Source organism: Mastigoproctus giganteus, chromosome 13 (genome assembly GCF_048544385.1).
Source record: "Mastigoproctus giganteus isolate SK-2022 chromosome 13, ASM4854438v1, whole genome shotgun sequence".
Lineage (NCBI taxonomy): Eukaryota > Metazoa > Arthropoda > Arachnida > Uropygi > Thelyphonidae > Mastigoproctus > Mastigoproctus giganteus.
The window spans coordinates 90,250,817-90,277,608 of NC_143587.1; the positions used below are offsets into that span (position 1 = coordinate 90,250,817).

Consider the following 26,792-nt stretch of genomic DNA (forward strand, 5'->3'; position numbering starts at 1 on the left):
CCCCTTAACAAACCCATCCTATGTCTTAATTATTACTGCAGTCTTGTCTAGATGATCCTGCAAAGCTTCTTTAACCAGTGACTCCATTATTTTCCCCAGAACCCATTATTTTCCCCAGAACAGAAGTTAATCTAACAGGTCTGTAATTACTCATGACACTCTGTTCCCTATTTGTGAATTGGGGATAAATTTGCATATGGGACCACCCCCTGAGTCCAAGGATGTTGCCATAATTATGGCTAAGGGTTTGTTTCCTGCTCTAATATAACTGGATAGATCCCATTCACCCCACTTCCCTACAGAATTCCTCATGTGTGAATGTAGATGCACAATACTCATTCAATTTGTCAGCTATCTGAACAGGATCATCAACAGTCAAACTACTGATATCAAGTGACCCAATCTGATTAACCTCCTTCCTTCTAGAGTTGATATAAGTAAAGAAGACTTTGCTGTTTTTCTTTGCATCCTTTGGCAAAGATTTCTTGTAATCTGCCTTAGCCTGTCTGACCTCCTTTGTGACTTTATTACATACAACAGCTTATATCTACCATAGGCTTCTTTGTCACCTGATAATTTATATGCATCCCATGTATTTTTATTCTCTGTCGCAAGTCTCATTTGTTCATCTGACATCCATTTAGGCCCAAACCTTGAACAGTATTTCTTAGTTCGTATGAAAACCCTAGTAGCTTCCAAGGTTAATTCCTTGAATGCTTCCCATTTAAAATTTGCTGTTGGTAACATCATCGGTTGGTCCCACTGTATGGTTCTGATGATACGTGGTGCCAGAATTAATCAGATGGAGCCAATTGGAACAATCTTCCATCTGAACGATTGATTTTTCTGTCAGAAAATGCCAAAAAGTGTCAGTTCACATTGCATTACTGGTAAGGCACATTCTGATAAAAAAACACATCCTTCAGAAGGGACATTCTCCCTCCCTACACCACCTGATTTAGCATCATCTCATTTCCTTGTGTTCCCAAGTACCAATTTTTCACTAAAAGGCATATATTTTTAGTCATTGAAGAATGTCTAGTCTGTCAAGGGCTAAAATGTACATCAGTTATGAATTCCAGAAATGCTTCCAAACATGGCAGCATATTAAAAATATAATATGCTATATGATATGCCTCTGTTATTGGTAACAAACAAACAATTGGTAAATTCAGTTTCAACTTATTTATATATTAAGCATACAATAATGTGAATAATTTTAAAAAATTAAAAATTAACATACTACCTTAGTGGGTGTGGTAGGTATGAAATAAGTCCTGCCAGTGCTCTTCTAATTGTGAAATTCCAACTACAATAAATAAGTATTTAAAAGAAATACTAAAGATTACTGATGAAATCACAGACAAAACATTGTTTAACTTGTGTATAATAATATTAAATGTTATTCCAAAACACTTGTGAAATAAACCACATTACATATGTTAAAGGTATGTGCCTAGTGGATAACAATCTATTATAAAAACTAGACTTAATGCCATTATGAAAAGACAAATTCTCTTTCCATAACAGCTAGAGCTGATTTTCAGGTTACTGTAAAATTACCTTCACATTTACTTCAAATAAGCAGTAAGTATTTACTTCAAAAGTATACCATGATGCTATTTATTTGTAAGTCATACAAAATGAAAACATGCAATTTTTGATGATCATACATAAAAAATGGAAATCTCCACAAAAAGGACTCAGCTATAAAGTTATAACCTGATTTATAGTCACAGAAGACAACACTATACCTGCCCTGTAAAGATACAATGTAAAGCATTCACTTTGACAATAAAGCTGACACATAAATCAGCTCATCAGGGTTGAAAGTTTTACATTTCACTGAAGAAGCAAAATGGATACTTTCTCACAAAACAACTGAATTAAATTAGGACTTTATTGTCAGGTGCCCTGCTGCATTGTATGTCTACGTGACAAGCAATCAGAGATTTCTTCTATGAAGATAAACTGGCTTCTGACTATATAGTTGAGAGTGCTTTTGCTCTTTTAAGAAAACGACGAGATGCCATTTGGCATCTCTCATTATCTCATCTATTGAATTAAACTGCTACTTGGTTGTCAGATGTTCTGCTGATGATATAGCTGGTCTCCAACTGCCAACACTGCAGTATAAACAAACATTGCAACTTTGAGAAGTGCTCTTTATTCATAGTGCTAAATTGAGGAAACTTATAGCAATTGCCTTATAAAAGAGATCAATTACAATGAAAATACTATTTGACTTTTTCTTTGATAATATAAAACAAACCATTTACTTCTGATAACCTCTTACTGGCCATATCCAGTTCCATAAAAATACTGAAATCCCCAGCACATCCTTCAAGGATCTATGGGGCAATGAAAGGGGAGGGAGGACCAGCCATGATCAACTAAAGACTACTAGTATAAAAAATGGAAGTCCTCCTATTTAAAGAACAGTCGCATGCTGTTTTAATCCCTTCAATTCAACACCAGTTTTATTGAGCAAGAAACTAATGATTTGGTACTATTTTTGAAAATATTTGATCTGCTTGAAAAATATTACATTTAGTCTATTCTATCGGTAATTCATATTACACATAGCAAAACAGTAGCTTAAATTTAATAACTCTGCACTAAAAAAAAAAAAAAAACAAGAGTATGGATCAAAAATGAATCAAATTCAAAATAAGTATATCACAGACTGTGAAACTTATTTATTTCTTATAACCAAATGAATGTGAAAAACAAATCAATGGTTTTTTTTAAATACAGTATACAAAACCAGTTAGAGTAATATTTTATTTTATAAATGAACACATTATAGGTTAACCAATAATCACACACTAAATATTTTACTTCCCATTTGATATTTCATCCTGTTTTCAATACAATTTTATTTATAGAGACAAAAAGCTATTATTTATCAAAAAAAAAGCAATGGCAATTTTCATTTCATTTTAACAAAATTTTCATATTTTCAAAACTTCAAAAAAATCACTCTATGGAGCCCAATCCCATGGAAAACTGACTATAGGGAGCCCTATAATAATATATTTAGCTTGCTGAGATAAAAAGGATAACACAGGTTTTAGGTAAAACTCTTTAAAAAAGCACAGATTAAAATTAGATAAAAATAAAGTAAACAAATCAGCAAAGCTTTCGGACAGAGTTTGTCTTTCCACAGTGGAAAAAGCATTATTACAAAAAGAATTAATACAAAAAATATAAAGAATGCCTAGTCACGGGTGGTGGTGCGAGGTTAAACGCATGTCACAGGTGCAGAAACAATTAGCAGTTGGAAGTAGAGGCTTGTGGTAGTAACGGCAACGCTCGAGTATGCTGTGGGCACCAACGTTTATCGTTCTGGAGGATGGTTGCTTCAACGATGGGGTGGATGCGACCACCTTTGTTCCAGTTAAAGGAATCGTGATAACACAGCAGGTGATCTGATTGAATGGTTTCAATTCAACAAAATCAAAAATATGAACATTAATTGCAAAAAATGATAAACATTCATAAACACCACATTCCAAACAACGTGCATAGCTATACAATACAGTGTACCCAGCTTTACGATAGTAATCCGTTCCAGAGACACCTCAAACCGTTCCTCAAACCATTCAAGGCTTTGAATGGTTTGAGCATGCTCAATGTTGATGGGATTCTTCCTCTTGCTCAGAATAATTGCCTAAGGGGGCATAAATTAAAATTGAGGAAAGACAGTTGTAGGATAGATGTGTGAAAGTTTGCCTTTAGCCAGGATGGGGGGGGGGTTGATTGCTGGAACAAACATCCATCTGTCATTGTAGAAGTTGATAGCTTAAATAGATTTAAGGCAGAACTAGACAAACATTTGGAGTGAAATGAGAAGAGGGGTTTTTTTTTTTTTTTTGGGTTGATACAATATAAGCTTGCTTTCTTGCATCATATGCCTTTACTAACACTAATGCTAACACATGATGCGAAACAATTCCAACCAGCCATGACAACAGTACTGGCAGGGGTTCGGTCAATAATTTTAACGTCATGGCATGGGTAAACCAGAAGTGCTCCGCAATCGCTGAGTGTTCCAAATCTGCAGAACGGATTGCTCTACCATGTTCGGTGACTCGATCTCTGAGCCTTCTGCCAGATTCTCCAACGAAGCTGCTAGTCTATGAGCCTATACCCGACTCTCCCAAGAAGATCCTATTACAATAGGAGGCCAAGGTCAACCAACTGGTCTATGTTTGGTACAAGTCTGGCAAAATCTCTGGATCCTTGCACTGGAAACTACACAGCTCTGGATGCCAAATTCCACAGTTCTATAGCTTACTGAAAGTCCACAAACAAGGTGACCCCTTACTACCCATCATCTCCTGTTGCAATTCCCTGACATATGAGTATACATATGACATATCAAAGTTCATTGCAAACCTGCTTTTGCTACTAGTAGGCAAGACCATTCACACGATTTCTAACAGCAGAGAGTTTCTAAACCTGGCTTCCGGCCTAACAATTTCAGAAGATCAGGTTATGGCTTTGTTCAACGTAGTACCAGTCTTCACTTCAGTTCCTGTCCAGCTGGCTATCACAAACAACTCCTGGATAACGACCAAACCCTGGACAGCGGAACTTCACTATCTGCAAGGGACGTTTACACTGCCCTCAAGTTGTGCCTGTCTGGTGGTGCTGTTATGCACGTGAATCCCTTTTCCGTCAAATTCATGGCACAGCCATGGGTGCACTCATCACCTCTGTCACAGCAAACATCACTATGGAGCAGCGGTTCCCAAACTTTTTTTGACTCGCGAACCCCTTTCAACATAATATTTTTTATTGCAAACCCCTTTCAACATAATATTTTCAACGCGAACCACTAAGTCTATATTCTCTGAAATTGTATAATATTTCTGAATTTTTATTATAAAATATTTCCAGTACTACGTTTTTATAAGCGACACTGCATAATAATAAAAATTATTAATAAGTATTATTTATACTTTGTAAAAGTCCAAACTAGATTTCGAACAGGCTAAGAGTAGAAAACTTGCTTTTAGTCCAAATGATAGCTGATCATTCTGGTCTCTTGCCAAAGCTATTGGCAGAAAATTTTGCCCATCTCTGTTCCCACCTCTGACAAAACCAGATGGTTCTGTTGCCACATCTGCCAAAGATAAAGCTGACCTGCTAGCATCCTATTTTTCTTCCAACTCATGTACTTTCTTCCATGATGATCTTGGTAAATCACCTCAAACCATTCCCAGCACATTCCATTCAATGTCATCTGTGGTCTTCTGTCAAAAGGATGTCAGAAGTATTTTAATGAATCTGATGCTAAGAAAACTCCAGGTCCTGATGGTATTTCTCCACTTGTTCTCAAAACCTGTGCCCCTGAACTTACTCCTGTTTTGTGTTGTCTTTTTTCACTTTCTTATTTCAAAGGTGTTTTTCTTTCTGCCTGGAAATTTGCTCATATCCAGCCTGTTCCTAAAGAGGGTGACAAATCCTTCCCATCCAATTATCGTTTCATTGTGATTACTTCTACTCTTTCCAAAGTAATGGAGATCAATTAACCGCCATCTGTTAAAATTATCTGGAAATCTTTCATCTGAACAACGATCGCCAGTGTCGTTCCACTGGTGATATTCTGGCTTATGTTACCCATCTATAGACAAATTCAGTGGAAAGGTTTGATGAAACTCAAGCCATTTCTCTTGACATTTCAAAGGCTTTTGGTCATGTATGGCATAAAGGTCTTCTAAATAAGCTTCCATCCTATGATTTCCCAGCTGTTAGTTTTCTCTCTAACCGCTCACTGCAGGTGATGGTAGACGGCTCTCTGTCTTCTAACTTGCCCACTAATGCTGATGTTCCTCAAGGTTCAGTTCTTTCTCCCAATCTTTTCCTCTTGTATATTAATGACCTTCTTCCATTGACTGGAAATCCTATCCATTAGTTTTGCTGATGATAGCACATTGCATCCCACCAGTTTGAGAAACCTTGCCCTGCTCAAAGAGCTTCAACTTCTCGAGTATCCACTGCCAAATCCTTAAATGCCGATCTCCAGATAATTCTCCAGTGGGGCAAAGATAACTTAATTTCAATCCTTCTAAAACTCAGTCCTGTCTTATATCTCGCAAAAAGGATTCTTCTGCTCCTATGCTTATCTTCGATGCCGCTCCGATTTCTAGGCAAGATCTTGGGGATTATCCTGACTTTAATCTCTCTTGGCATGAAGCACATTACAAATATTGCTTCCTCTGCATCAATAAACTGAGTTTTCTCTTTCACTCTCACCGTTACTTTTCTTCCAAACAGTTGCTGACTCTGTAGAAATCGCAAATCCGCCCTACCATGGAATATTGTTCCCACATCTGGGGTGGTGCCCCCAAAACCTCTCTCATGCTTCTAGATTCCATTCAAAAGAGGGTAGTTAGGCTAATTGATGTCTCATCTCTAACAGAGTCTCTCCACTCTCTGTCTCATAGACTTTCTGTTTCTGTTGCATGCCTTTTCTATAGATACTTGCATGGCACTGTTCTTCTGAATTGGCTTCTGTAATTCCTGCTCTCTCTTTCAAAGCAGTCCGAACATGTGCCGCAACCGGTCAACATCATTTTGCTGTCCAAGTTCAAACTCACAGAACCAATTTTTCTTCTTCCTCATTTATTCATTCAACTTCTGTTTTCTGGAACCACCTTCCTTCATATGTATTTCCTGAAAATTACAATCTACAGAAGTTGAAGCTTAATATAAACAAGTATTTTCTTTCAACTTTTTAACACATTCACAATACTAAGTATTATAGGTTCTAAAAAAAAATAAAGTACCTGTACATAACAATGATTCTTGAGAATGAAAAAAAAAATTTAGTATTGAAAACATTTATTTAACATGATATACTGTAAGAAAGTAAAGTAATTATAAGTAATTATGGGAGATGTGGTTTCTTTCTTTGGAAATTTTTACTTTTTATTTAATTTTATTTTACTTTATTGTTTATTATTAGTTATATTTTGTAGTTTACAATAATATACCTATGCAAATCTAAGCAGACAGCATTACAGAATTTTTATTGGGAACCCCCAAGGGTTCGCAAACCACTGGTTGGGAACTGCTGCTGTGGAGGAACTGGAGGATCACGCATTTGTGGGACTGCCAGATCCTATAGTTTTTTTGTGCAGCTATGTCAACGATGTGTTTGTCATCATTGCGCATGTGTCAACTTTTGCGACACCAACTCTCTGTCACCCTTTATTCAGTTCACCATTGAACTGGAGTCGGACAATGCTCTTCTGTTTTTGGATACCCTTGTTCGGCACAAAGGCATGCATTTAAAGCCCTCTGTCCATTGCAAACCGATGTGTGCTGGCCAATTCACCAAATACCAATAAGCATATTGCTCCAAGTCAGCTTCTCAGTACCATGCGAGCCCTATTAACCCATGCCTGGACCCACTCCAGTTCTTTGAATGAGAGGCTTGCTAAGATTGTTAGGTTAAAAGCTGACCTGGCTAAATGTGGCTACCCTAGCAGTGCCTTAGATAGGTGTGACCTACAGGCCGGTGACCGCACGGCAAACCCTAGAGCTGCACGTAGCAATGGCCCTGCCTTTATCCCCTACTACCCGAACCTGTCACAACAACTCTCTAAGGTCTTACAGGCTTACGGGATAAAGTGCTTGCAAATTCAAGGCAAGATATTCCAATCTGTCTTCTCGAGTGTAAAGACACCGATTCCCCCCCACCTCTTGGGGAGTGGTTCAGTGTACTGCATTTCCTGCCATGACTGCTATGTTGGCAGAAGGCTCAAAGATCAAGTCACCAAACACGACAGAGCAATCGGTTCTGCAGATTTGGAACACTTGGCAATCAAGCTTGGTTACATATAGCAGGTATCATCGTTTAAGGGCACAAAAGATGATATTGTTATACATGTTGGCACTAATGATATTAAGAGCAGATCTGAGGATTTACTTAATAAGTACAGGGCAATGTTGGGAAAATTCACAATTTAGGACTGAATTTGAAAGTGTCTGCAATGCTGCCAAGACATGATAGGTCAAAGTACTTGTTGAGAGCCTTGTCAATCAATTTGGCCCTGGAGAGAACATGCAGGGCACATGGGGTAGAATTTTTCTCAGTGTGGTCTGTACTAATTAACAGGCTGTTTTTACAGGGATGAGATACACTTGAATACAACGGATGCAAGAATATTTGCTAATGCTATCGAGGCAGTGATAGGTGGATAGGCAAACTGCTAGCTTGTGGGTGGGAATACACAGACTAATAGCTTAAACAGAGGTGCAGGCAGAGGTGAAAGTGATTCATGCACTGCTACTATCGGTACATGCAGTAGCCTGGAATGCAAGGTGTCTGGGATTTCAGGCCCTGCTGTGGGTTGTCATGGAAAAAATAAATAAATACATGGGCTGTGTTAGGGTAACTAAGAGTAAGAACGTGTGCGTGTATACTTGCATGTACACTAATGCCAGGGGCATTGTAGATGAATTGGATGTACTGATTAAGTCATCAAATGCAGACACTGCACAAATAGCAGAAATATGGTGTCACTCAAGACATATGTGACAATGAATTTGAATATGGGCAGTACAATGTACACAGGAAGGACAGAGGGTAGGAGAGGTGAAGGGGTTATGCTCTTAGTTAAAAAGCATATTAAATCTAAGACGGTGCATCCAGTTGACGTGGGTGATGAGAGCAATGTTGAGTCAGTTTGGTGATCACACCAAAGTGACTTTCCCAGTGCTTATATTGATATAAGCAATTTCCCAGTGCTTATTGATATAAGCACTGGGAAAACAATATTGAGAGTAGGATTGTGTTATATGCCTAATGACTGTGATGAGTATACCAAACAGCTATAAAGAGAAATAGAGCAGCCAGCAAATCTAAATGTCTCATAATAGGGGATTTTAACTTTACTGATATTGATTGGAATTTGTGGGTTGGTCACTCACACTAGCAAAACTTTTGTGGATTTCTTGGATGACTGTTTTCTACAGCAGCATGCTAGAGGCAAAAAGTGGAAACAATACTCTTTATCTGGTTATCAGCAGTGATTCTTCGTGCATTAAGAATCTGCAGGTAAAAGACCCATTTAGTGGCAGTGATCACAGCTTACTAAAGTGGAATTTAATTAAAAAAAGACAACTACTGTACTGTCAAGGGAGAGAATTTTGCTTTCTAAGGGTGAATACAGTAGTCTCAGAGAGTTTTTAAATTATGTGCAGTGGGACCAACTGATGATGTTACCAACAGCAAATTCTAAATGGGAAGTAATCAAAGAAGCTACTAGGCTTTTCATACCAATGAAGAAATACTGTTCTAGGAAGACCTAAATGTATGTCAGATGAACTATTGAGACACATGGCAAAGAAGAAAAGTGCATAGGGTGCATATAAATTATCATATAATACAGAAGCCTATGGTAGATATAAATTAGTCTGTAATCAGGTCACAAAGGAGGTCAGGCAAGCTAAGGGAGATTATGAGAAGTCTCTGGCAAAGAATGCAAAGACATCTATGCTTATATTAACAGTAGGAGGAAGGTGTTGAATCACACTGGGGAACTTGAGGTCCATGATGTTGATGACCCTACAGACAATTTGAATATTTTCATCTAAATGCACACATGACAAATTCTTTACGGAAGGGAATGCCAGAAGTTTATCAAACTAAAATGAGGAACTAAATGACATTGTGTGTTAACTGAAATTAAAGCGGAGGAGAAATTATTGAAGACAGACATAAAAAAGGCACCTGGGGTGGATGGAATCTATCCAATTATATTTAAGGGAGGCAGCAAAAAAGATAAGCAAGCCCTCAGCCATAATTATCAGAGCATCCTTGGATTCAAGGGAGGTTCATATGGACTGGAGATGTGTGAACATCTCCAGTCCATAATCATCCTTTGACAAATACACACTGTGATTGCCTTCTGGCTTCACTCCTATCACGACAATCTTGCATTACTTGTTTACTACCGACTCCTTTATTTTCTCTGGCACAGACTTTTGTGAATAGATAAATTTACACATTTCCAATTTAGAGGGGACTTCTCCTGAATCTAAAGATGCTGTTATTCGTTTGGGTTTAACGACGCAAGAGCAATTGGGCCAAAATGCACCTAATCTGAGGTGAAAGGTAGCATATGGTTCCTGAAAGGTTTCTGACTAGAATTTAAAGTGCATTACAGCAATGAATCCATTTAAGATAGATAAATATTTTGGCTACATCCAGTGTATCTGCTAACAGTTGGGCTAACATGAGATACATACTTATGATACAAAATGACCAAAAGGTTATCTGTTGTGTGTGGGACAGTCTATAAGTATACGTTGAAGTGTGAGCTTGCATATTACAGTTTGGATACTCTGGAGGGTCAGTGGCTTTAAGCAGATGTAGATGAGTTAGGTGGGTATGACCTATTCGCAGTTTAGTGAGTATAACTTCTCGTCTGTTATCTCTGATTCTGGATTTCCATGCTTTTCTTTCTTTATACAGATTAACTTGTTGTTGGTTTGGTTTCCCCAGATTTGTTACCTTTTATTTTATTTTATTATTTTTTTTTTCACATCACTGTAATCTGAGAAAGATGCATTGAAAAAAAGAATATCAACTGTATTTGTTGCAGTACTATGGTAATATTGGGAAAACTGCAGCCAAACTGACATGACTGTCAGATTTAGATCCCTCTATATATACTGGAGTGAACTGTGCATACTGGGCTATCAGTGATGCATACAATTGTAATACATTTGTAATGAGTACAATGTCTGTAATGCGTACAGAGAAGGGTAATGAGATTGATGACTGGAACAAAGGGTTGCTCTTACCAAGAAAGGCTTAAGTTCTGCAAAATTGCAGCATCTGGAGCCTAGGCACCTGCAAGGTGATCTGATCCTTGAATGGTCTGAGCAAGCTCAAGGCTGATGGGATTCTTCCTCTTGAATAGATTATGCAAATGAGGGGACATAAATTCAAATTGAGGAAAGACAGTTGTAGAATAGATGTGCAAAAATTTGCCTTTAGCCAGCGGGTGGTTGACTGCAGGAACAAACTTCCATCTGTTTGTTGCAGAAGTTGACAGCTTAAATAAATTCAAGTCAGAACTAGACAAACTTTTGAAGTGAATGAATGGGTGAAACAGGAAGGTTTTTTTTTTTTTTTTTGTTATGCTGTATAAGCTTGCTTTCATATATCATGTCATGTTGTTGTTGTGTTAGCCTGTAGAATCCCAATGCTAGGCAAAGGCCTCCCCCAACTTTCTCCATTCTTCTTGGTTCAATGCCAGTCTTGTCCATGTGAGACCCATAAGCAATATTAACTCATCTCTCCACCTAGTTTTTCTGCCTTCCTCTATTTCTTTTTCCTTCTCTTGGAAGCCAAACAGTTGTGAGCTTGTCCCATGAGTCCTCTTGTTTCCTGGCAAGATGTCCTGCCCATTTCCATTTTAAGGACTTAAAATTGCCCTTAAAATTGATTTCTGTTTTTTGTCTGATAGAAGTAGATTTCATTCTGTCTTTTTTGTTTATACCCAGCCTACTTCTTTCTATTGCTCATTGGCATGTTCTAAGTTTATTCAGAGACCATGTTTGGGCTGCATATGTTAGAGTGGGTAGTATGTTTATGTTGTATAACTTTCTCTTTAGACTGATAAGCAAATCTCCTTTCATCCATTCTTTCATACTCCAATAACTTCTTCAAGAGTTATTGATTCTGGATTCTATTTCTTTATATTGTTGAAGGATATTGTTTGGCCTAGATATAGCCCCTGGCTGTGACAGGACAGTTGCTACTGTAGTTACATTGTATTCATCTAGTTGTAATAAAGATTTTCCCTCTCTCTATATTTAAACTGCTCTTTGTAGTTTAGTGTTTTGAATCTGACGATGATGGGCGAGGCTACATGGTTGGCCATTATTTTTGTTTTGTCATAGTTAATTTCAGGACAATTTCTTTGCTTTTGAGGTTTAGATCTTTGATCATTCATTCCAAATGTGAACTGCTTTAAGAGAAAAGGGCTATGTCATCTACAAAACGGAGGCTGGTTAGTTGTCTGCCTAAGATGTTTATGCCAGTATCACTCCAGTCTAGTTTTCTGAACTAGACTGGAGTGATACTGGAGTTATCTCTTGTAGTACTGAAGTGAAGAGCTTTGGTGCTATTAGGTCACTTGTTTTACTTATATCATATGCCTCTACTAATGCTAATGCTCAGTCAAGACTGGGAACTTCTTCCTCATGTTAAGAGTGATAAATTGCATGGCAGAATATAGTACATCCAGGGACGTACTAAAAGCAACAAGATTAGTGAGGGGAACAAAAGGGTGTTCTTACAAGGAAGGCTTCAGTTCTACAAATTGCAACTCAGACAGAATAGACACCTGCAAGAAGATCTGAATGAGGTGTTTAAGGCTCCGAATGGATTGCGTAAGCGCAATGCTGATGGAATCCTTTCTCTTGCTCATGAGCGAGCACAAACTTCTATCTGGTGTTGTAGAAGTGAGCAGTTTGCATAAATTCAAGAAATATCTAAGCAAACTCTTAGAAGGGATAGTCAGGTAATATGGGAAATATTTTTTTTTTGGCTGATGCTATATAAATTTGCTCTCTTGTATCATTTGCCACTACTAATAATAATACTAATATAAATGGACAAAAAAGCAAGAAATAAAAGATTAAAGCCACTATTCACCCATCTCTAGTCATATAAAAAGTTGAAATTCCTCTTTGTGCATGGTAATTTGAGGAATTAGCAAAAATATATTTTTTTTTTTTTGATAACACATTTATTTTCAATCTTTTATGAATACAACTGTGAAAAATCTATGTTTTATATCAAAACCTTTTTAAATTCATTTTTGAAATTAAAACTTTCTTTAGAACCTATCAGCAAGCGAAATGCAAACTGAAAACTGCACACTTCAAGAAACGTGTGGAATTGGATACCAGTCTATTAGTAACATGAGTACTAGCTAAAATGCATGAAACACGAAGTGCATATGTCAGCAGTTTTGTTCAAAATGATGTATCACATCACAAAACCAAAGAGTTTTACCAAATGGAAGAAAGTGTGTGGCAATAAAGCCAACTTGCTATCAATAACTGTACATAACTTATGCCAGTAAACACATGAATATAGTTAAAATTTAACTTAATGCAGGAATTCTTCCTTGTGTGATAATTAACAGAGGTTTCCCGTATCTAAGAAATTTCTGCAATCAAAGAAAATATTTTCAAAAACAGTTATTAGGAGTTTCAACTACATCGATGGAGAAGAGGAAGCACAAATTGCTGAAATATTGTCTAGGGTCTCATCAACCCTGTGTACCTGACTCAGAGTTTAGAAAGTACAAAAAATATTAAATACTAATCGACAACCAGTGATTCACGAGGACTCATCAGGTGGTGAGTTAATGACTAATGAGTATATGAAGTTGATTCCATACTCAACCACTCAGACAATCTTTAGTCTAGAACCCCATGGTAACCACTAGCTTTGCTATGCACACAGCAGATGTTTTTTCAAGCTTTCAAAATGAACTCCAAAGTTCAGTTCATTATGAAATTCCTCAATGTTAGAGCAAGACTGTCAAAGTGGTTGGGCAGAGGCCATAGGTCATTTTAAGTTTTTTTATGAAACCCCCAAACACGAGAGATAGTACTTAGTACCGTTTGTTTGTTTGTTTGTTATTTGGTTTTTAGGAGCATTAGCAACTAAGGCCATATTGCTCCTGGATATGCGGTGGTCATTCCCTGACCTTTCCGCATCCTCCGTATTTGGTGGTGACGGGCTCGAACCCCGGTCTAATCAAGAAGCGTGTGCTACGCACTGCTGCTCCTTCCCACCTGGCTACGGAGACGCCTACTTAGTACCGTGCTTGGGTTGGAGGATGAGAAGACGAGAGAAGATATTTGTTGACATTAGACTTGAACTTCTGTAGACTGTAATTTTCAGGAAATACATATGAAGGAAGGTTGTTCCAGAAAACGGCAGCTGAATAAATAAACGAGGAAGATGAAAAGTTGGTTCTGTGAGTTTGAACTTGGACAGTAAATGGATGGCTGGTGGCTGCACGTGTTCGGACTGTTTTGAAAGAGAGAGAGAGAGCAGAAATTATAGAAGCCAATTCAAAAGAACATTGCCCGTGGAAGTATCTGTAGAAAAGGCATGCAGCAGAAACAGTACGTCTATGAGACAGTGAATGGAGAAACTGTTACAGATGAGTCATTAATTAACCTGACTGCCCTCTTCTGAATGGAATCTAGAAGCCTGAGAGAGGTTTTGGGGGCACCACCCCATATGTGGGAACAATATTCCATGGCAGGGCGGATTTGTGATTTGTACAGAGTGAACAGCTGTGTGGAAGAAAAGTAACAGAAAGTGAAAGAGAAAACCAAGTTTTTTCAATGCAGAGGAAGCAATATTTGTAATGTGCTTGTGCTAAGAGAGATTAGAAGTCAGGGTAATCCCCAAAAGAGATATATCAATTTGCCTAGAAATCGAGTGCCACCAAAGATAAGCATAGGAACAAAAGAATCCTTTTTTGTGAGATATAAGACAAGACTGAGTTTTAGAAGGATTGAAATCAGCTAAGTTGTCTTTGCCCCCCACTGGAGATCGGCATTTAAGGAATTGGTAGTGGATATTCGAGAAGTTTAAGCTGATTGAGCAGGGCAAGGTTTTTCAAAAGTGTACCAAAATTGCCAGATATCCAAAAAAATCTCACAATTTAAGCTCAATCTTACATGGACATAAGCATTGAATCTTTTTGTAAATCTGATTTAGGGATCTAGAATATCCCATGTGTCTTTTCAGAGAATATTCACATGCACTAAAATTTCTACTTCATGTGTATTAACCTAATACTTGTGTGAATCTATATAATTGGTATTAATATTGGTAATATTAATACCAATATTACCAATATTAGGGGCTTAGAGGGGAACAGGTATCCTGTGTGTTATCAGACACTCAGCCTAAAACACTGATGGATCCAATATCTCTCTATTACAGAAGATTTAGGAGAAGTTCGGTTGGCCTGCCTCCCTAAAATCCACTCATGCACACCTTCTCGATGGTAAGCCCTGTTACGTCACTTAGGTGGCAACGAACGTGTAGAGTGGTTCTCTTCAAGACGCCTGGTCAGCGTGAAGAGGAAAAGACCAAACCCTCCAGCAATGAGAGCACAACAATACAAATGGCCCTCAGTCCCCAGCAGCTTTCACTCTCCCTCTTACGGCAGCGAGAGGATCAGAGTGGAAGCAGAGGGTGCTAAGAATCTCTGGGTACGACCAGGCTGCCATGCACGGAAATTGAACTTGGCCTGTTATAACGTACGATCACTCATTGGTGAAGACAGGATATTAGAGCTGGAAAAGGAATTAGAAAATGTGAATTGGAATATCATCGGTTTGGCTGAAACAAGAAGAAGAAATGAATCACTTATAAGTTTATCAAGTGGAAATCTGTTGTACACCAATGGAAACAGTGAAAGGAGTGAAGGTGGAGTTGGGTTTCTGGTCCATACAGATTTTAAAAACAACATTTTGGAATTCAAAAGTAAATCACCAAGGGTGTCAAGACTAATACTCAAGATTTCTAAGAGGTACAAGCTAAAGATTATAATGAATAATGCACCAACATCGAGCCATGATGATGAAGAGGTTGAAGAAATGTACACTGAAATTGAGAGTCTTCTAGATGAGCAGAAAACCCACTACACTATTATTATGGGGGACTTAAATGCTAAGGTTGGAAAAAGGCAAAACAGCGCAGAAAGAGGAACTATAGGAAATTTTGGAATTGGTGAAAGAAATAACAGAGGTGAAAGACTTGTGGAATTTGCAGAATCTCAAGGAATGTCAGTAATGAACACTTTTTTCAAGAAAAGGGTGAACAGAAAGTGGACATGGAAGAGTCCAAATGGATTAACAACTAATGAAATCGACTTCATCCTCACTAACAGAAGATATATTGTGAATGATGTTACCGTCTTGAATAAGGTAAATGTTGGAAGTGATCACAGAATGGTAAGATGTACACTTGATATAGATGTAGGAAAGGAAAGGAAAAAACTGACTCGAGTAAATAATACAAAGGTCTTTGAAATAGCAGAGGAGGAGAAAAAGCAGTATGTACTGGAACTTAAGAACAAGTTTGAGCTTCTGCAGACTGCTCAGGACCAAGATATCGACGAGGAATATTACAACTTTCTGAAAGTGATAAAGCCCAAGAAACCTATAGGGAAACAGAAACCCAAAGAAGAAAAAATTAGTCAAGAAACACTTGTCATGATGAACCAAAGACGACAAATGAAGAGCAAGAAAAACACTGACAGGGAGAAAATTGAGTATACTGAGTTATGCAAAGCCATTAGAAAGAGACTCAGAGAGGACATAAGATTTAACACAAGAAAAGTAGAACAAGCATTAAGAGAAAACAAAGGATTTAAATCAGCAGCCATGAGCAGTAATACAGAAAGGCAAATGATACTGAAACTGAAGAATAGCGATGGTGTATTTATAAGCAGCAGAGAAGGCATAATTCAAATAGCAGAAGACTACTATAGAGAATTATACAAGGAGCGAGGGAATGATACCAGCAGTGGGGAAGATGGATTGCAAGGTAGCAACACATACGACATACCCGATATTCTTCCTGATGAGGTAGAACATGCATTGAAGAAAATGAAGAATCGGAAAGCCCCGGGGGAAGATGAAGTTACTGTAGAGTTGTTAAAATTGGGAGGAAGAGACATAACACAAAAACTGGCAAGGCTCTTCACAAAGTGCATTAGAAAAGGTGTGATGCCTAAACAGTGGAATAATGCAATCATAGTTTTGCTGCATAAGAAAGGAGATAAATCAGAAATTGGAAATTATAGACCAATTAGCTTGTTATCCCATATCTACAAGTTGTTCACAAGGGTCATTACTAACAGATTAGAAAGAATACTTGATGAGAATCAACCGAAAGAGCAAGCTGGCTTTAGGACAGGATTCTCAACTATGGATCACCTTCACGTAATATCACAGCTAATGGAGAAAGCAAATGAATATAAAACACCATTATGCCTGGCATTTGTGGATTATGAAAAGGCATTTGACTCCATACAGCATAAGGCAATGTTTGGGGCACTGAAAAGACAAGGCATAGATACTCCATATATTATGATTTTGAAGAAAATATATGAGAGTGCTACATCCTTTATTAGACTAGACAAAGACAGTAGGAAATTTAAAATCGAGAAAGGAGTTCGACAAGGAGACACAATATCTCCGAAGCTGTTTACTGCTGCCCTTGAGGAAGCTTTCAGAAGATTAGACTGGTCGCAGAGAGGAGTCAATGTGAACGGAGAGTACCTAAACCATTTACGATTTGCAGATGACATTGTGGTCATAAGCCACGATACCAAAGAATTAGAGGAAAATCTTAATCAGTTATGCACAGTTAGTAAGGATTTTGGACTAAAGATGAATAAAACAAAAGATGAATAAAACAAGATGAATAAAACAAAGAAGATAAAACAAAAGTAATGATGAACAAGTATGCCACGGAAAGGGAAATAATGATTGAAGGAGCAGTAATTGAAAAGGTGGAGTCATATACTTATCTGGGACAAGTTATTAGCTGTAATAATGATAAATGGCTGGAAGTCAAGAGAAGAATAAATTTTGGATGGATAGCATTCAGGAAATATAGTCACATACTGAAGAGCAATATCCCAGTTTGTCTGAAACGTAAAATAATGAATCAATGTATACTCCCAACCATGACTTATGGAAGTGAAACTTGGGCACTCACCAAAAGAATGGAAGAGAAGCTAAGAACTACACAGCGAAGAATGGAACGAATTATATTGGGAATCAGACTGTTAGATAAGAAGAGAAACACATGGATTAGGCAGCAAACTCAAGTAAAGGACATTCTTATCAAAACTAAAGAACTAAAATGGTCTTGGGCAGGACACATAGCTCGAAGACATGATGACAGATGGACTAAGAAAATAACAGAATGGTACCCAAGAGGAGCTAGAAGAAAACCTGGAAGACAAAGGCGGAGATGGATAGATGAAATTCATGAGTTTTTGGGTAGTAAATGGATGGCCAGTGCTCAAAACAGAAGGAACTGGAAAGTTGCTGGAGAGGCCTTCATCCTGCAGTGGATTGAAAATGGCTGATGATGATGATTACCAATATCACCCTCCTGGCACTTTGCCGTCCCGGGGTGGTTCCTTATGGAAATAAACAGATAATAATAATAATAATATGATACAAGACAAAAAACTACAGCAACCAGCCAAAAAAAAAAAAAAAAAAAACTGCATATTTTGTCTTAGACAGAGTAAAGATGACATCAGCTTTAGTTTATTTTATCGTTTTAAAGGATTAAATGCTACAATAGCATGCAGATGACTAGCTTTCAGACATTGCAATTTACACAACCCCAATCTACCCAACTAATCTTGTTGCTCTTCTCTGCACACTTTCCAATGGTTCTATGCCCTTTCTAAAATGAGGCTTCCAAACCTATACACAGAATTTTATGTGGCTTAGCCTTATACAACAGAATGATCACCTTCTTGACCCTGACAGCAAAATTCCTGCATACCATCAACAAAATTCCCACAAGCTTTTCTAAGACCTTGGTTGCACTGCTCAGAGAATTTCATGTCAGACTGTACAATTACTCCTTTTCAAAGCAGTGGAGTTCATTTTCATAAACGAAAAATGTTACCTTAAATTTTTTTTCATGCCACACTACCACTTTAACAATCCATATGGTACCACTCAAATGGTACGGTATTCTGGGATTACTTATACGCAAATGCCGTACCTTGAATTTATTACTGTTAAATTTAACTGCTTTATATTTCAGCCAATCTTCTTGGTTTATCTAAATCCTCTTGAAATAGCATACCATGAAGAGCAGTGGCCATTTATAACCACTCTTTGTCTCCAACCACTTAACCATTCCTTTATCCATAGTAGTAACTTGTCCCTAATGCCACATTGATCCAATTTATACATCACACATGGTTCAGTATCAAAAGCAAAGCTTTACTGAAATCTAAGTAAATTATGTGAAAATTATTCTTTGCATCTGGTTCCTTTGTAATAACCTCACAGCAGATAATGACATTGGAGAGGAATGATCTATCTTTAACCCATTTTGTGATTAACTTATGGCTCCACTCATGACTCCACTCCTACCAAGTTGATCTTCTTAAACTACTGATTCCATTATTTTCCCAGGTAGAGAGGTTAAACTTACAGGATTGTAGTTACTCACTCCACCCTCTGAAACAACTTTTTGAATATTAGATAAATTTCCACATCTGCAATCTGCAGGTACTCTGAATCTAAGGATGCTCTAATCTAATTATTTTGGCTAAATATTATTACTCATATGGTGAAAGGAAGTCTGAGGCTTATGCTGCACCAGCCAGAAAAAAAAAAAAAAAAAAAAAATTCTGAATACCCTGTGAGAGTAAGAGAGAGAGAGAGAGTCTGAAGTGGAAGTGAATCACCAAGAAAGAGAAGAATGATGATATCCAGCTCAGCTGATATCCTGGGTGCCAAGCCCATACCACCAGATCTGAGCCCATGGGGTTAATATGTTTCTATTCTACCTCACTTTCTATTATTACAGAAACCATTTAACTTCTGACCTGTATTTGACAGACATCCAACTAACCCAACCTCTGAAAACCTTTTAGTGTGTGAATGTAATTGCAAAATAAAATATTTATTCATTTTCCAGCAATCATTCATATCCAGTGGGGGGGGGATGTGATTCATCCCTTTCCTATTGTTAACATATGCCAAGACTTCCTTGCTGCTTTTCTTGGTAGTACTAGCAAAGGACTTCACATAATCTGCCTTAGTATGCCTAATCCCCCCATGTAAATTCCTTCCACACTATGTACTCACTGCAGGGCACTGTATCTCCCAAACAATTTATACTCATCTCATGCCTTTTTTTTCTTCTCTGACACTAAGCTTGTCAGTTCAACTATGATCCATTTTGGTCTGAATTTGTGAACAATACTTCTTAGTTTAGTATAAAAGTGTTGGAGGCCTTTCTGATTATGATCTGAACACTTTCCATTTTTAACATCATTTGATCCCACTGAAAAGAGCTTAAAAATATCTTAGCCCATTATAAATCACCTGAAAAAGTCCTGACAGCAGTAATCTACAATTACTACTGACACCTCACAGTAGTAATTGTGGATAGATTCAATCATGTTTCATGAACTTACATTAATGACATTACATACAATTTTTATACGCAATATTTATAATGCACCCTTTCCAACAGATGTCCTTCCAAACCTCACATTTGTACTTAAAGTTTTCAACCCTTTAAATCTGCCAAAATTCTTTATAATTATTCTACTTTCGCCTAACAAAACAGCCACAGTACCAGAAACATTACTCATGCATTTCGAAAGCCAATCGATTTAAACCTCTACAATCAAATTTTTGTTGTTCAACATTTTACGGGATGAATTTACGAAACGTTGTTGCTAAACACTTGGTAGAAAAATAAGGAGAAACATCTAATAGAATAACCAAATTTCAAATCTGAATTTTCTTTTCTGTAACGGTGAAATACAAGAGAAAAAAAAATTCAACGAGTAGTAGCAACTTCATTTAGAAAAGATACTTGAGAAACTATTAGTAACCAGAACTTTCTAGTCGATGTATCTTCAGATTTAGGCTTAATTAAGTAATTAAAAATTAATCACGTTAAATTAAAAATAAGCATGGACACATGCACTTATATTTTAGATTTAAATTAAAACGATATAGATACGAACCCATGATGATGATAGCAAAAGACAACCCCTAAAATGTTTTATCTGAATAAATGGCATTGCCGGTTAAAGGAAGCTTCCTTTCAGACATACATTAGTGCATATCAAAAGGGTGCTTACGATACTGCGGGCGCTTAGATTGGGAGGGGGTAAGAATCCAAATACTCCGATTAAAAAAAAAAAAAAGCGCAAGGACGCACACACAAAACCGAAACCGATAGTTTCAAGGCAACTTGACAGAAGGTATAAAACATTTATATTGATTTGTACAAGCACACACACGACTTTATCACTTTACTGTTAGTGATCTCGTGCAATGACTTTTACTAAGACCACAGAGAACTATTACTCTGTGACTAAGACTAAAAAAGTAACGTTTAGCAACTTTGAAAACTCATTGTTTTACACCTGGTTTCCTCCCGGCGCCCCATTGACTCCGACACAAATTTGGTCATGAAATACCAAGCGGATATAAAATACGTAACCAACCCCGTTTTATTTTTTTGCTGGACACCAGGTGAACCGCAATAAATGGACTGTACAACGGTTTCCCAAGCATATACTGCAATATATACCATTTCTGATATGGCACATATGCTAAAGTTATTTGGGGGGGGGGGTAAAGGAGGAAGTTAAAGTGCTGAACTTCGACGTTTAAATTCCCAATAAACAAGGCCATATTTATGCCAACACACTCAGGCAATTGTGTAGCACCTGTAATTGGCAAGAGCCATGACTCCCAGCCCAGACTTGCACTGGTTATATTCAGGCATACCCAGGGATTCTGGCCAAATATCAGAAATACCTTCACTTTTTATTTATTTTGATTAAGTTATTATTTAGCAATTACATTCATTTTATGTAATTTATTTCATTATTAAATAATTATTTAGTAAAAAGTTAAATGTCATTAAAATTATTGTTTAATTAATATTAAACAATAATTGTTTTAATTTATTATTATTATTAGCCCCATGGAGCAAGGAAGCCTGAGGCGTTTGCTGCACCAGCCAAAAAAAAAAAAAAAAAATTTTTGAGTTACCCCTGAGAGAGATCTAGAGAGAATCAGAAATTGAAGGGAATCACCAAGAAGGAGAAGAATGATGATTACCAGCTCAGAACCCTGGGTGTGCCAAGCCCATACTCACCAGATGTGAACCCCTGGGGGTATTGATTGATTTTAAATTATTAGTACTGGCCAAATAGTGCCACACTGTTACTGCACTGCACACAAAAAAAAAAACAAAAAAAACCAGTAATAATACAAAATAACTTTATTAAAAATATTTAAAGTATATATATATATATATATATATAAATATTTAAAAAGTTTTTATCCTCTCTGTAGGTACTGATTCAGCTGACTCAGTTTCCCAAGCCATCTGCTCCTTAACTACCAAAGATCCATAACATGCTTGCTAAAGCAAAACTGCTTACAATCATGCCTAGACCTCTCCTCGCTAAAGTATCAGTAATTGCCTCCTGATCTGAGTGACATTTAATTACTAGTGGATCCACACTATTTTCTTGGGAGTGGGGATATAACAGTGATGGTATATTGATTGACATTAATTAAAAATTAAACTCAGCTTGATTTTTAAACAATCTTTTATATAATATACGTACAACATAAGTAGTTATCATTTGCTAAACTAATTGAGTAAACTAGAACACAGTATTTGTTCCAGTTTACTCAGTGTTGAAGAGATCACTTTAGCTTTCCCATATTAGGTCCACCATCCATTTAATAACATGAAAAATTTATTTAAACTCATTTTGCCAAAGAGAAAAATCATTTATTTCCTCATATTAGCATTCTTTAACCAATCTCACCAGACATATTGCTCATCTTTAAAACTTTTTAACCTGAGTGCTTTTTTTCAGTGTGGTCTTCATACAGAAAGGGGGGGGGGATATTATAACATTTCTATTTCTACAAGCAGTGAGTCAGGAAATGGTATGGAAATGGACCAGAGCATATGAGAATGTTAATCCAGTTTGTCACAAATTGGTAATGTCACATACATACTCTATTATTAAAAATAAGATTTTATTAATTTTGTAGTTTTGACTCCTGCAATTAACATTAGTAGTGGCAAAATGATGCAAGGAAGCAAGCTTACACAAATTCCTTTATACATCAGCCAAAAAAAAAAAAAAAAAACACTGCCTGCTTTATTTGCCTATCTATTATAATTTTTTGAGTTCTACCTTATATTTATTCAAACTATCAATGCCAACAATTTATCTCTGGCCTAAAGCAAATTTTCACAAATCTATCCTGCCATCCTTTTCCAACTTAAATTTAAGAATCTTTATGTGCATGTTGTCTGAGAACAGGTAAGGGTGCCATCAGCAGGTAGTTTATCCAATGAAAATAAAACCTTGAACACTTCAATCAAGTCTACTTGTAGGTGCCCAGTTTCCAGATACTGCAATTTAGAACTTTTTTGGTAAGAGTACTTTTTTTGTACTCTTACCACTGATTAATCTCGTTGCTCTTCTCTGCATCTATTCCAATAGACATACATTTTCCTAAAGTGAGGCTTCCAAATCTGTGTACAGTACTCTGTAAGATGTAAAATCTTACAAATATAATATTTTGTGGAAGAAACTTATAATATGGCAATATGGGGGAGCGAACCTTACAAGCCAAGGGATTAAATTAGACAACGTCTATACAAGGGGAGCGGTAAGTAGAAAGCTATTAGCAAGCTAGGTACATTCGGACTCTCAGCTCACACAGGCAAACCAGAACAATAGAAACCTGTAGCAACTGCTATTAGTAGAAGGGTCAACTCTGGTAAACAATAGTGTGGTGGACCATGTGCTGTCGGGACATTTCTTTAATCAATGACACCTGGATAGTAAAAACGGAACGAATGCTGGGAATTAGATTTAAGTCTGTCTGGCTGGCAGTGATGGCAAGTTTTATAGATCGTGGGAAATTAGTCTGCTACAGTATAACTATAAGCGGCTGACTTCAAAGGTACTGACAGCCTGAGAAATTTTACAAATTTCTTAAAATAAGAAGTTAGATTGAGCAACAAGGAATCAGCGTGAGAAAGATAAAAATTAGCGAATAAGAAGAGAGAGAAAGTTGATAAAATGAGTAAGATTGGTTAAACAGAAAACTAGTGCAGATTTGACATATGTAGGCGGTACAGAAAAGGAGATGAACAAAAAGTGAGTGAACGGGAAGAGAAAGACACACAGAGTTGAGTTTTTTGAGTGTGTTAGAAAATGTGAGCAGTCAGATCCCCGAGTTGAGCTATGTGGGTGTTTAGGAAATTGAGTTAGTGGGATTCTAAGTTTAGTTTTTGTTGATGCTAGGGAGAATGAAATAGTCAGCGGACACAGCAGTCGAGATTTTCGTCGAGATAAGTAAAATGAGTTAGTAACATGGACAGTTGAGGGTTCTGTTGTGATAAGAAATATGTGTCAGTTAACAGTGAGTGTTTGGTCGTGGTGGGAAAAGAGAAGGGTAGCGCCCTGGGAAGTTTTCTTCTTAAAAAAGTTCTTAATAGGTGGAGCGGAAAAACGAGGGTAGCACCCTATGAGTTTTTCCTTGTGATAAGTTTTAATAAAGTGGAGTGGAGAAGGAGTTAGTGTGAGATGCCCTATGAGTTTTCCTTGTGATAGGTTTTAATAAGGTGGAGAGAAAGGGAGCGAAATCCACAGAATCAGTAGCTCGAGAGAAGGAACGAAAATGCGGAATTAGTAGCTCGAGGAGCAGGAAGGAAGCAGCGAATGGAAAAGATGGATGGTAGCCCGAATAAGGTGGAGAAAGAACGCCAGTCCCATGCAGCCAAGAGTTCCTAAAAATTACCTGTAGCAAATTCAGGTGTAGCTGATGAAAGAGATCCCCAGAAAGTACCCTGAGAGCCAGGAAAGCTTGAAACTGCCCCGAAAAGCAAAGGGAAGAAAAAAGATAATAGTAAGTACTGTAAGTTAACAAAGACTGTTAGTAAAACAGTATAGTACAGACTGTTAGTAAAACAGTATAGTGATTAATTAATGAAAAACAGAGATAGCACTAGAAGTAACTTGATAGATAAATTATCTCTTAAGTAAATTATATATATACTAACAGAGTTTAATTAATTCAAAAAGATTATTGTAAAATGCAAGAGAAACGAAAGATAAGTAATAGATTAAATTGTTGTTCAAATGATTATAATATGTTAGAAGGATAATAAAGTTTATAGTGAGAATCTTGGAATGTTCAAAAGATAGATAATTGAATATAGTAAATTTTATATGAGAATATTTGAATGTTCTAAGGATAGATAATTGAATAGATAGATAATTGAAGGATAGATAATAGTGTTTGTATTAATGGAGAATTGTTGATCTAACTGAAAGACTAATAACAAATAGAGACTTTAGGAAAGTTAAAATTAGTCTTCAGTGTATTGTAACAGAATGGCGAGAACACAGATTATAATGATGAAAATAACATATTGATTGTTAAAATAAGAATAATATTTGCAAGGTATCCTATATTTAACTTTGTATGCATATTACCTGTTTTTTTATTCAATTGCATATTATGTTGTATATATAAGTGTAAATAAACTATGTTATGTTATATATTAATGTGTGCGTTGTTTGTCATTCCTGAACACCCAGCCTTTCCGAAGGGAATTATACACAATTGAGAAGTTCCCACGAATCTGGAATTCTCCTAGGAAGTAAAGTCAGATGCGTAAGTGGGGGAAATAAGAATAAAGTGGACAAACACATATTAGGGAACAAAACGAAATAAAAATAAGAACAATAAAACAATAACTAAATATATAAACAATCATCTTTGATTTCCACTCCCCACAACTCAATATGTGGCTTAATGATCCAACTTCCTTTCTACTTCAGATGTTTTTAATTCAATCTATCCAAGTAGTAGTATTAGCAGTGGCATGTGATGCAAGAAACCAAGTGTATGTTTCTACTTCAGTTGTTTTTAATTCAATCTATCCAAGTAGTAGTATTAGCAGTGGCATGTGATGCAAGAAACCAAGTGTATGTTTCTACTTCAGTTGTTTTTAATTCACTCTATCCAAGTAGTAGTATTAGCAGTGGCATGTGATGCAAGAAACCAAGTGTATGTTTCTACTTCAGTTGTTTTTAATTCAATCTATCCAAGTAGTGTGATGCAAGAAAGCAAGTGTATGAGCTTATGCAGCATCAGACAAAAAAAAAAAAAAAAAAATTACAAAAGTATATAAGTTATTTTGGAGTTGCATCCCAATTTGAAACTTTGTATTTTGAAGCATTAAAACCTATCTAACACTTATCTGAACCTAACCTATCCTTTATTTCTGAAGGATTAAAACCAGTCTGCTGTGACATAATGAACTTAAACTAATGTAATTCATCCTGAAGGATTGATGTCATTGCTGGTCATTAGCCATCCTCCCAATATTCATTTCATCTACAAATTTTGACATTCTGGCCATATCCCCCTCTTCATTGTCAATTTAAGAAAATCAGACAAACAGGAGTAAACCTAGCACATACCCCCTGAGGGATCCCATTGATAACCTTAGCCCATAGTGAACAGTAACCATTAATTACAACCTTTTTTAATTGGACATTACCATCCTGTAATGTCCAATAAAACAATCTTTTATATATTTAATGATCTCAATATGTTCCAGTTTACATAACAATATCTTGACTGTAAAGCATTTAACTATCTCTAGAAGTATTTAGGAATGCAAATACCAAACGTACACCTTGTTATAACTGGGAGCTAAATGATTCTGATAACTAGGAAAAATTATTGAAGCTGAAAGTAAACAAAGCACATGGGGCTGATGGAATCTATCAAATTATGTTAAAAAGCAGCAGCAAAATAGGTACGCAGGCCTAGCCATCTTTGGATTCGGGGATTCCCTGTAGATTGGAGATATGCAAATCTCTCTCTCTCCTGTTCAAAAAGGAGGATCAAAGGGAAAAGTGAGCAATCATAGC

At 36.8% G+C, this 26,792-nt stretch overlaps 1 protein-coding gene across 9 annotated transcripts in view; it reads right to left on the reverse strand.

The window, feature by feature from the left end:
- PMCA (plasma membrane calcium-transporting ATPase 3) overlaps nt 1–26,792 on the reverse strand; it is a 1,183,542-nt gene that overhangs the window by 896,455 nt on the left and 260,295 nt on the right. For all 9 annotated transcript variants that reach the window (XM_090387939.1, XM_090387938.1, XM_090387937.1 and 6 more), the window contains one exon: nt 1,247–1,309. The gene's annotated coding sequence lies outside the window, so the exon portion shown is untranslated. The remainder of the gene's footprint in view (nt 1–1,246; nt 1,310–26,792) is intronic.